We start from the raw sequence: 8,164 nt of genomic DNA on the forward strand, positions 1-8,164 counted from the left end.
AGCTACTCCAGGGTGCATTGAGAAGCTCACTCAGCTATTTGCCAGCTCTCTGGGGGAGGAGAGCGAGTGGTGGGACCTCGGGGGCCAGCATGGCAGCAGATGGCAAGTTCTGGCATTTCCACGGGCACCTCCGGGCAGCGTGGGGTGGTCTCTGGGTGTGCAGCACTGCCCAGGTGTGGCTCCCTGCAAAGGAGAGGCTCAGAAGGGAGAGTGCAGCTGGGCAGCCCTGGGAGGAGCCCTGCTCCTTCCTCTTGGGCTTACTTTTCTTGCAACTCCTTTAAGCTCGCGGGCTCAGAGGTCCCTGCCCTCACCAGAGTCAGCACCAGCAGCGTGATCAGTGCCAGTGAGGGAGAAGCTGGCACCCACTAGCACAGACTCGGCCTAGAGCTGAGTTCTGGCAATGGCAAAGCCCAACACCCCCCCCCCGGGCAGGGCTCCCCGGGGCCCCAGCCCTGTGAACAGCCCCGGCTGGGGAAGGGAGGGTAATTACCTGCCAGGGGAGCAGGCGATTCAAACCCTTCCTGCCCCCAGGCTGCAGCGCGGTGCTGATCGATCCCGGAGATGCTCTCATTTTCCTGCAGCGCTTGGCTGAGGGATGGAAAAATCGATGGCCCGAGAGGAGTCTGGAGGGGTGGAGCGAGAGGAAGCAAAGCAGAGAGAGGGAATGGGGAATGGGTAGGAGGCAAAGGGAGAGGGGAGCATGCTGGGGGAGCCGGGGATGGTGGCTGGGCTGGTGACATCTCCAGCCAGAGCCTGCCCCAAGGTTTGGGATCTCCTTCCTGCATGGAGGACCAAGGGCACAAGAAGGTTTCTCCTGGCCATGGGGACCTCCCCATGCTGAGCATAGCTTGTGCAGTGCCAGTGGAGGATCCAAATCTGCACCCTGGGTTCCACTCCTGCTGCTGGTTTCCATGGAAACCTGTCCCAGTTCCCCCGTGGAGGCATCCCTGGTGCCCACGGCCAGACATGAGGCAAGAAACGCTCAAGGTCCACAAAGCTTCTGGGTAAAGATTTCTCATTGCCTTGCTCTGAACAAAAATCACCCTGCAGAGATCCCCCAGCTCTAACTCGCTGCCCAGGGAAGGTCCAAGCACCATCCTGGGGTCTCATCCTGCCCACGCAGCTCTGCAGAGTGCCCCAGGTTGGGACAGAGATCCCCAGTGCCACTCTGCCAGCAGACCCTGCAGTTCCAGCATGCTGCCAGGGCTGCTGGGCAGGGACATTACCAAAGTCAGGTTGGGAGCCAGGCAGCTCCTTCAGCTCCTCTCTTTCACTCTGCTGTGGGTTTGGGAGCCTCTCCATTCGTAGTCACCCACAGCAGCCACTGGAAAAGCCACCCATGGGTCTCCCCGTGGTGGGCAGAGGCAGGCCTAGGCTGCTGGGCACCGGTGAGGCGGGCTCCTGGCTCCAGCACTTGTTGCCAGCATTCTCTTCCCCGCAGGTGTGCAGTAGCTACCGCGGCAGCAGAGATGGCTTCTCGGAGGCTTGGCTGCCACAGGCTCTGCTACTGAGCCTTACCCAGGAGCAAAGGTTGGTTGGTTACCATCCAGTCCGGGCCAGGGATGCTGTCCTCACAGGAACCTGTGTCAGTGTCCCCGCTGGGCTGAGCTGACTCCCCATGGTGATGGAGCCCTGCCAAGGCAGCCCCTTCCCCAGGCTGGCACAGCTCATCAGGCCATCCCACTGTGGCCAGCTTCCTCTAGCGCCACTGCTCACTGGTCAGGTGTCACCAGTGTGCTTGTACCATCTCCTGGGTGAACAACAACCTGTGAGCTTCAGCTCCTCTTTCTCCTCAGTAGCCAAAACCTCTCTGCTTTGGGGCTGGGGGAAGGTTTGAGCACTTCAGCCCTGCAGCTGAGTGGGCTCAGCTCTCTTCAGAACCTGCAGCCGTAAGGACAAGAGGGCCACACCACCCGATGAGATCCCATTGCTGGGACATCCAGGGATGGGACAGTCCCACCCCAGCAGCCTCTGGAGATGGTGAAGCCACTCAGAAGGCAGAGAGCAGGCAGGATCCCAGCGACTTTACAAGGAGCTTTCCAGAACCAGTCCCTGGGTCGAGCTGGAGGCTTCAAAGGGAGCTGTGAAGCGCAAGAGCTGAGGGCTGGAGGGGCTGCACATTATAAATAGCAGCTGGCTGGCAGCACATCTGCTCCAGCAGCAGCTCAGGGACCTGAGCCTGCTCTGCTCTGGCTATTTGGGGGAAAGAGAGCGCAGGAGATGTGAATGGTGCCTGCCCCACTCTGCCTTTCCAAAGCAGAAGGCAGAGGTGGGTTTCACAGCCCTGGAGATGCAGGTCTTGCTGGGGGTGGTACAAGTGTGTTGGTGACACCTGGGTCAGTGGGTGGTGGCACTAAGGGGACAGCACAGCTCCCACCCGTGGCTTCCTGGAGCTGCAGGGTGGCTCCTGGCTGCGCAAAGCCATCCTGCAGCCCTGGGAGGGAGGGAGGCAGGCGCTGGGGTGAGATGAGGAGATGAGGGATGCTCCCCAGAAGCCCTGGGCTCCCTGTGCCTGCCAGGCCCCCTGCTCCCCCACCACCTTCCCCCATGTCTCTGGCCCATCCCTGTATTGAAGGACATGCTGGACCTCTCCCAGACCAACCTTGGTGCACAGGAACAAGCAGTGGGACACAGGCCACAGCCCCAAGTGTGCCCCAGCACCCCTGAGGCAGGGAACAGACATCCCAAGCCCATGTCCCACAGGACCCAAGCCCAGACTGATGTTCCCCAGGGCTGAGGAGCCTGGGGCACCACCAGAGAAAGCAGAGGGCAAGGAGGTGCCCGAGGTCCGCCGCAGCAGCCCCACGGCGCCCAGCGCGGCCCAGGAGCCCCCCGGGAGCCTGGCAGCGGCTCGGTAAGCAGCCTGCAGCGGCTCGGTAAGCAGCCTGCAGCGGCTCGGTAAGCAGCCTGCAGCGGCTCGGTAAGCAGCCTGCAGCGGCTCGGTAAGCAGCCTGCAGCGGCGGGCTGGAGGCGCCCGGCGCAGCGCCAGTCCCCGAGCCGTTACCACAGAAACAACCCTCGCCCTGCTCGGGCTTCACGGGGCTCTGTGCTGTGCCTGAGTCTGCTCCCCCAGCTCCTTGTCCTTGCTGCTTTGTGCGCTCCCGAAGGGGAGAATCTTGCCGCTTCCCCGGGAAGCGTTTGGCACCGGCGCTCGGGTCGGCTGCGAAGAGAGGTGGACAAACGGCGGAGGAGGGAAGCAGGAGGAGCAGCAGGGACAGCCACGGGGCTTGGGGGGCTTTGGAGAGGAGAGGAAGGGCTGGGGGGGTGTGGAGGCGGCTGCGGTGCTAACGAGTCGAAGATAAATATTTATACAGGGAGTTTAAAGCCTGCTTTGCATCCTTGGCATCAATTATTCATCCTGCTGCTCCTCCTGCCCACCTCTGCTGGTGGGGAGCTGGCAGGGGTGCTGCGGGGTGGGTGAAGGGGGTCACGGCTGACCAGGACCCCCCTGCAGCGCCCCGGGGAGAGAAGGCAGGGGGATATGGGAGGGGAGAGAACAGATGCAAGCAGAGCTGACAGGACCACGGTGGTGCCAGATGGGGAAGGGTTGGCAGAGGTGGATGTTGGGCCGAGGGTGCCATGGGGACTCAGAGACTCTCTGGCCAGCAGCACCAGAAGCAGGACAGCTACTCTGGTGCCAGGCACTCCCCTTGGATCGAACCCTCTGCGACTTCCAGGCCCCCACATTCTTGTTTGGGCACAAACAGCAGCTCCTGTGGGGCTGGCTGAGGCCCTACAGTGTCCCTCAGAGGAGGTGAGGACGAGAGCTCTGCAAGGAGCCCATCTGCCCCAGCTCCCTAGGTGCCCTGCTGTGCCCACTGAGGGTGGGCACACACCAGCAGGCAGTTCCATCCTCCCATCCCATCCCTGCTGCTCCCCCCACGGCGACCCCAGCAGGGGCAGTGCTCCAGGAGCCATCCTCACCTTCACACCTCCACCCAGTTTCTGACATAGGCACAAGAGAGCCCTCTGCAAAGCTGGCAGAAACTTCCCACCGGGAGCCTTGAGGCTGTCCCCAAGCTCAGGCACTCTTCTGGGTGCAGGAAAGCCTTGGGTCCAGTCACTGCTCACATCCTGGTGCTCTGCTTGCAGCTGCTGGCACCTCCAGCAGCATTCCAGGTTTGAAAAGAGCCTCCAAGCACAAAGGGAAGGGCTGGGAAGGAGAGGCTGGCCCTGGCTGTTTCCAGGCTCGCTGCAATTGCATCTGCCAGAGCTGCTGCAACAGAGACAAAAAGCAAGGAGAGAGAAGCGAGGAGCATGGCTGAGCAAGCCACAAACAGCCCTTGCCTAGCTGGAGGCTTCCAGCATAGAGAAAGGCGGGTGAGAGGGCTGGGGAGGATGAAAAACGATCTCCTGCATCACCCCACTACCCCCTCGACTCCGGTTCAGCCTCTCCTGGCAGCTGCTGGTCTGACCTGACCCCTCCGGCGACTCCCTGCAGCCTTCCCCGGTGCTTCCCCCCCAGCATGGCTCAGGGCAGCCCCGATCCTCCCTGCTGCTCTGGCTGAAGCCCATGGCTGCTTGTCCTACCCACCGCAGGGCACGCAGAATCGTTGCTTCCCTTCCTGTTTGCAGCAGCCACTGACACCTTTTTGAAGGCTGTTATCACATTTCACCTTCAGTCTTGGACCTTTTCATGAAAGATGGAACAGAAACACAGGTTTGTGACGAGGGGGAAGGACAGAATAACAAAGAGGAGTTTCTGGATCACAGGCGGGAGCCAGGGAAGCCACTGAAAGGCAGCCAAGGAAGGGGCAAGGAGCAGCCTGCAGCACTGAGAAGATGAATTCCACCAGCTTGGTCGAGGACACAGGGAGAGATGCTGGAGACAGAGGTCAGCAAGAAGGAAAAGTGCTGGCACGAGTGTCACAGTGCCATGGGGACAAAGCAGGGCTGGGCTTCCCAAGCAGAGTGGTGTGGTAGGACCCGAGACAGGCACTGAGGCTCGGCTGCAAGCTGGCCCTGCTTTCACTGGCACCATCACCTATGGCAGGTAATGTGCCAGCCCTCTCCTAGGGTCCTGGGACACTGCAACAGAGAGCCAGAGCCGTGGCCAGCAGGCACCCAACGGGCACCCAACAGCAGGATGCAAGATGCTCACAGAGCCTTTGCAGGGCCACCCACCAGAAGGAGACGATCCAAAGCGAGGAGGGAGAGGGAAGCGGAATAACACTGTGGGCACAGATAGCAGGAGCAGAAAACAAAGGAGAGACTGCAGCAGGCATCTGCTACAGACCCCCAGGACTCGAGGAGAGAAAGAAAGAACAAAAAGATTCCTGAACCAAGTATCAAAGAGCTGCAAACACAGGATACTTGTACTCAGGGGGCACTTTAACCACCCAGACATCTGCTGGGCGACAAACACATCAAACCGCAGCCAGAGCGCTGCCTTCGTTATGTAGAGGACAATTTACAGATGAAGGCAGCAGAAAGGCTCCCTGAATCTGCTCACCAACAAAAAGGGCCTTTAAAAAAGCAGCTGCAACAGGGCAAGTTTGGAGCCTCTGATCACCAGCGACACAAACCCACCAGAGCGAGGACACAAAGTGTTTGCCTCACAGCAAACGCGCTCCAAGGGGAGCTAAGGGAGAGGTGGGAGCAGAGCTGGGGCTGCTGCTGACCCCTCCAACAACAGGGCTGTTGGTGAGGGACAGGAGAAGCCTCCCAGATGCGATGGAAGTAAGGGAAGCAGAAGGAGCAGCCCTGAGTGTGGGCTGTGGACCCAGCGGGCAGGGCTGCCCGTGAGCCTACCTTGGGTGGCAGCTCAGCATAGCTCAGCATTGCCAAATTGTGGAGCTTGGAGATGCAGAAGCAGAGAGATCTGCCAGGTCCATGTGGTGGCAGAGCAGCTTCCCAGCACGCTGAGCCCTCGGCCTTCTGGGCAGGATTGCATCGGAGGGTGTCATGCACGAGCTCCTGGAGGAGCCTGCAGAAGACTTGGCTGCGGCCACAGCTGTGCTCCACACAGAGCCCCCAGGCTCCCGGGGACACAAACGGCAGGAGCTGCCCACAGCCACCCCCTACCCTAGAGCAAGTGGCCCCCAGATCCCTGCAGCCCCCACACCCAGCACGCCCATCAGCCAGAGCAGCTCAGGACATCAAGGAGGCTCCATAATGGGGCTCAAAACAAGCCAGGTCTTAAAGATCAAAAATGAAAGTAGCAAGCAACTGGAAGTGCCTGAAACACCCCTGAAAAGCTGCCCCTCTGGAGGCTGAAGACCTCCATCCCTCCGAGGCAGCAGAACAGACTCTGTTTCTCCTCCAGAGTCACCTGGGTGGTGAAGGGAAATGTCATCCCTTTCTTCCCACACCAGCAGCAAGGACTCCTCAGCCTTCACCCTTACCTCCAAGCAGCTGCAGGACCTGGGGATCTGCAGCTCGAAACAGAGCAGCTTTCCAAAGCACCACGGCTTGGAGACAGCAAACTCTGCCCTGCCTCTGGCCACATGTCCAAAGCTGTTCCTCACTTCAGCCTCAGCTGCAGCAGTTGCCTATTTCCCTCCTGCAAGGGTGGTTCTGGGGACACGAGTGTCCAGGATTCGTGGGTGCTGGGTTTGAAGAGCTTTGGGCAAGTGGGAGGAAAGCTGAGTGGGAGCAGGCGGAGGCAGCCCCTGCGCAGGGAGCGACTCTGCACGTCCTGCTCCGGCTTCAGCCTCCAGGCCTGCGAGGCCAACTGCAGCTGCACTCGTGTCTATTTATCAGGAGAAGAGCTGAGCTTTTCCACCAGCACAAGATTACTGCCAGTGCTGGGGTTTTTCCCTGACCTCCAGCTAAAATCCTCTGAGCTGTGGCTCTGGAAGTGGAGCAGCATACCAAATGGTCCCGGACTTGGACCACCCCCCCCACCCCCGCTTCTTTCCTCCCAGTAAACAATTTTGCATACATTTAAACCTCCCTCCTCTGGTTCCCCAACTCCTCCACCCTCCCCAGCAGAGAAATGAGGAGAATCTGTCATCCCTCTCCTTCCCCTTGCAGCTCCATCCATCAGGTTTCAGCGGCCCCTCGAATGCAGAGCAGGAGCCGGGCGCTGGCGGGGCTGCGGCTGGCTGCGAGCGCAGCGGCAGAGCAGGGCCAGCAGAGCTGCATTTGCATGCAGATTAAAGCAGGGCAGTAAAAAATGCAGACGTGCAAACCACTTGGACATGGCTGGCGCGGCGACGCCCCACCAGGGAATCGGTCTTGGGCCTTCTTAAAGGGGAAGCCTGGCATGGAGCTGGGAGAATGGCCGCAGGCAGCCACGGGCAGTCCCAGAGCCAGGTTGGTCGGGAAAGGCCCTGGAGATGAGCTGTGGTCTGGTGCTAAGCCATGTCCCTCAGCACCACAGTGACCAAAGGGAACCACGCCTAAAAGGTTCCTTCCAACCCAAAGCATTCCATGGTCCCGTGCTCAAGGAAACATCTCCAACCCCACAGCATCCAGCACACAACCTGAGCGAGCCCACAGCAGCTCAGCTGCAAGCAGGACTCCTCTTCCTTTCCTCCCTGTCCCCTTGCCTGACAACAACCCCACCGGCAGCACCAGGCTCCAAACTGGCATCGTCCTGTCAATGCCCTTGGACATTCCAATGCCTCAGGACAACCTGCCCTTCTCCTTGGTCTCCAGAGTCCTGTCCTGCAAAGGCTGCCACTGAGGAGGGTGAGACCCCAGTGGCACTTTCCACCTCTAGCTGTTGCCTGTGCTCTGGTTTCAGCAGGGCAGGCTGCTGCCTTTGGTCTTCTTCCCACCACCACTAAAGGGAGGACAGCTGCTGTGGGCCCCCATCCCCAGGCAGTTCTGGGGCTCCCTGTTTGAGCTGGAGCAAAATATTCCCCCTGGAGACATTCAAGGTCAAACCTGATGAGATCCTGAGCAGCCTGCTCTAGTTGGAGGTCTCCCTGTTGACTGCAGTGGTTTGGACAAGAAGAACTTCGAGGATCCCTTCCAGCCCAACACAAGCTCTGATGCTGTGATTCCCACATGGACCAAGCCCTCAGGTGAGGGCAGCTCAGAGTCCTTCCTGAAGCAGCCTAAGCTGGGCTCCCAGGAGGCACAAGTGAGCTGAAGCAGCCCAACCTCTGCAATACCCCAACTGACAGGGCACTGAGTGCCATGTGGAGCTTTGGCCCTGGCTGGTATCTCAGCTGTGGGAGCTCCAGAAAGCAAGGCCCTGAGCCTGGAGACCATG

The 8,164-nt window shown here is 60.1% G+C and overlaps 1 long non-coding RNA gene across 1 annotated transcript; it reads right to left on the bottom strand.

Moving 5' to 3' along the window:
* Nucleotides 1-4,159, bottom strand: LOC135190203 (uncharacterized). The gene is made up of 3 exons (XR_010308452.1): nucleotides 3,925-4,159; nucleotides 491-623; nucleotides 1-183 (listed from the first exon to the last, which is right to left on the bottom strand). It is a non-coding gene; the product is annotated as an uncharacterized LOC135190203 (long non-coding RNA).
* Between the last annotated feature and the right edge of the window lie 4,005 nt (nucleotides 4,160-8,164).

This window comes from Pogoniulus pusillus, chromosome 35, assembly GCF_015220805.1.
Source record: "Pogoniulus pusillus isolate bPogPus1 chromosome 35, bPogPus1.pri, whole genome shotgun sequence".
NCBI lineage: Eukaryota > Metazoa > Chordata > Aves > Piciformes > Lybiidae > Pogoniulus > Pogoniulus pusillus.